The sequence below is a fragment of the Ovis canadensis genome, chromosome 23 (assembly GCF_042477335.2).
Source record: "Ovis canadensis isolate MfBH-ARS-UI-01 breed Bighorn chromosome 23, ARS-UI_OviCan_v2, whole genome shotgun sequence".
Classification (NCBI taxonomy): Eukaryota; Metazoa; Chordata; class Mammalia; order Artiodactyla; family Bovidae; genus Ovis; species Ovis canadensis.
In genome coordinates, this window is record NC_091267.1 from 56,518,048 (window position 1) to 56,522,107 (window position 4,060).

A 4,060-nucleotide genomic window follows, 5' to 3' on the forward strand; every position below is an offset into this window, starting at 1 on the left:
CTCTGCTTATGTTTCCCTCCACAAGTGTGTCTCCTGTTTCCCCTAATGACCCCAAAATCCACAGGCCCTTTAGGGACGTTGTTGGCACATTACAGCCCAGAGTCCACACGTGGTTTTTTGTCTGCCTGCCACTGGTGAGGACAACTTCAGTCATTATCGTGTCTGTATTTAAAATCCAGGGCGTGGGTCAGACTGAAGAAAACCTAACCAAAATCAAACCTCTAAAATCCTATTGTTTTTGTGATCAGTTTAATGAAGAAAAGTATTTTCTTGGCCTTATTTTTTTCCTCTTTAGGAAGAGGAATTCTATATAACAACAATTCTAATGAGGATGTTCTCTGGATGAACTTAAACATTCACTGAGGTTTGAGAATCAAGAAAGTCAGTCTTAGGACAGAGGAAGTTCCAGTCATGCTTAACTTCCTCCCTCGTGTCCTCCTAATTTGCCGTCAACAATACTTACAGAGCATTTAGAGCCGCCTGACAGCTGCTGCCTCTGGCACCTGAACTCCGGGGCTCAGCCCTTATGATGACACAGGCCTTGTCACCAAACCACGCCCAGAGAGCTCTGCGAACTCCGCGGAGCCTCGCAACCCTGCACGCTGACTCCCCCTCACCATCCACTGCCCTCCACTCACAGGGCAGGTGCCCACTCAGACCTCTGGAGGATGGACCCCAGAGGGTTTCCCGGGAAATCCCCTCCCTAGTCAATCCCCAGGGGGCTTATCTCCACCTGCCCTTGGGTGGTGGATTGATAAGTTTGTATCTTTAGGAAGGAGTTTCCCTATCTGAATGGGTTGCCAGGTGAACCCCCAAAAGGTACAATGGTCAAAGGCCTAGACACGTGAGGACTGGGGTCTCTTTTGGGGCTAAAGAATCTCCCACTCCTGTGCACAAAGACCCACCTGTGACAGCCACAGGCTGTGTGGGGGCATGGAGGCCTCAGCAGCTGGATAAAGGGCCATTTACTGCTGTTGGAGCTGGGGGCTGGTCCCCTCCCCATCCCTGGGGTGGAGACCACATGCAGAGCCAGATAGGGCCAGGGTAGATGTGTGGGGAAAGAGGTTTGGACCCTCACTCCTGACAGTCCAGGGTCGCATCCCTGGGCTTTTGCCATCTCTCGACTTGGAGAAAAGCCTGAGTTTCTACTTACCTGGCTCACTGCCACAGCTTGATGCTGGTGTGGGTGCCCTGTTTCTGCTCTGGCTACAACAGACTTCTAGTTGGCAATGAGGTCATTGCAGAAAAGGAAGGAAAAGGCCTGGGCCACCTGGCTTTACATTTTTAAAAACCACATTGCCACATCTGTCCACCTGTGTCCCCAGTGGCATTGTTCACAGTTGCCAAGAGAGGGGAGCCACCCCAATGTCCATTGACAACCGATGGATGAATGGAATGTGGTCCATCCACATGGTCAGGATGGTATTCAGCCTAAGAAGGAAGGGGATCCTGCCACCTGCCACCAGGTGGATGAACATTCTGCTCAGTGAATCCAGCGGACACAAAAGGAGCAACACCGAGTGACAGAGCAGTCAAGCTCATGGACACAGAAGTAGGCCCCGGGGCCTCAGAGAGGGATGAGGGGTTATTGTTTGAAGAGTATGCTGCTGCTGCTGCTAAGTCACTTCAGTCGTGTGCGGACCCCATAAATGGCAGCCCACCAGGCTCCCCCATCCCTGGGATTCTCCAGGCAAGAACACTGAAGTGGGTTGCCATTGCCTTCTCCGTTGTGAAAGTGAAGTCACTCAGTCGTGTCTGACTCTTCGTGACCCCATGGACTAGCCTACCAGGCTTCTCTGTCCATGGGATTTTCCAGGCAAGAGTACTGGAGTGGGTTGCCATTGCCTTCTCCGTTGAAGGGTATGGGTCAACTCTATTTCAATAGAATTGTTTTATTAAAAAAGAGTAAAGTGTATGGAGATTCCATTGTGCAAGATGAAACATGCAGATCTATTGCATGAGCATAGATGTACTTAACAGTATATAACTAAATATACAGTATTTAAATATACAACATATCAGTAAATATACTTAACAGTACTGAATGGTACACTTAAAATGGTTTAGATGGTAAATTCTGTGTTATGTGTTTTACCACAGTTAAAATATTTTAAAATTACTTTTAAAATACGATGCCTACTGGTCTTACTGTTCTTTTTGCAGCATTATTTATGTATTTTATATCTTTACATCATTTTGTATTGAGGCATAGTTTGCATACAATAAATTCCACCGCTCTGGTGTGTTCAGTTTTTGAGTGTTGACTATTCCAGTCTTTGACTATAAGTATCATGTTAGTTGTAAGGTTTTGTTTCTTTTCTTTTAGTTCAGGTGTAATTCACATACAATAAAAGTCTCAGTTTTAAAATTTACAGTTCAGTCAAAGTTGCTCAGTCATGTCCGACTCTTTGCAACCCCATGGACTATACAGTCCATGGAATTCTCCAAGCCAGAATACTGAAGTGGGTAGCCTTTCCCTTCTCTAGGGGATCTTCCCAACCCAAGGATCGAACTCAGGTCTCCCACATTACAGGCAGATTCTTTACCAGCTAAGCCATAAGGGAATTTCAGGTATTCACCAGGCTGTATTACCATCACTACTGTCTAATTCAGAACATTCATGACCCCAGAAAGAAACCCCTGAACCATTAGCCATCACTCCCCACCCCTCTTCTCCCAGCCCCGGCAACTACAGATCTATTTTTTTCTCTATGGCCTTGACAGTTCTGGACATTTCTGGCTTCCTTCACGTCGAACAATGTGTTCAAGGTTGGTTCATCTTCCGACAGTTGTCCGTCCTTTATTCTATAGCTGCAAACAGGTCCATTGTATGGATATAGCACATTCTGTTTATCCATTCGTCAGCTGATGGATATTTTTATTACATTTCCACTTTTTGTGATTTTGGGTAACACTGCAAAAATAATCATATACAGATTTCTGTGTGAATATATGTTTTTGACTTTTTTTGGGGGGTGGGGGGAGTGTATATCTAGGAATGGGATTACTGGAGCACAGGGTAACTCTGTCTAACTTTGTGAGAAACTTGCTGGTCTGTTTCCATACCAGCTGCACCATGATACATCCCCCAGCCAAGTATGAGGCTTCTGATTTCTTCACATTCTTGTCAACCTCTGTTATTTTCTGTCGATTTTTTGGTTTTCTGTTTTTGATACTTTAGCCATGTCAGTGGAGTTGAATTGGCCCCTCTGTTGTTGTTTCTCTTCTTTTAAGAATCCTCCATAATTAAGTCTGTATATTTACACAGAAGCAACTGAAGAGCATTCTGAACTACTTTTTTAAAATAACTGACCAGTTAATATTTGAATTAGTAATTCATACATGTGGTTTAAGTTAAAAGGTACAAAATTCACATTGTGCCAAAAAGCTAATAGATAAAAATTAAATTTCCTTTCTGCCTCTGTCTCTCATGTCCCCAGTGAGGCAAAAGCTGCTAGTAGTTTTAGAGCAACTTATGATAGGTTTTGTGTGACCCACCCTGGAGGTGCTGATGGGGGCCCATGTATCAGTGTGAGTGTGTGTGTGTGTGTGTGTGTGTGTGTGTCACAGGTGCAAAGCACTATTATGAATGATTCCTTGCTCCTTCTAAGAATCCACCTAAGGCATTACAAGCCACGCCTAAGAACACTTGACAGGCCTGATTTAGGTCTGTCCTCCCCCATCACCTAATAGAAGTGATTGGATGACTGAGTTTTAAATTTACGCAGAAGTGATAAGCTTTTTTCTTTGTCTTTTTGGCAATATTTATTGACCAGTTCATGGGATCTATATGCCAAATGGGCTTCCCAGGTGGCGCTAGTAGTAAAGAACCCACCTGCCGACGCAGGAGACGCAGGTTCGATTCCTGGGTCAGGAGGATGCCCTGGGGAAGGAATCCACTCCAGTATTCTTGCCTGGGAAATACCATGGACAGAGAGGCCTGACCGACTACAATCCATGGGGTTGCAAAGAGTTGGACAAGACGGAAGTGACTTAGCATGTACACACTCAGGCCAAATGAGTTTCAAAATTGCAAATTTTATAAGAAAAAGGTGTGGGG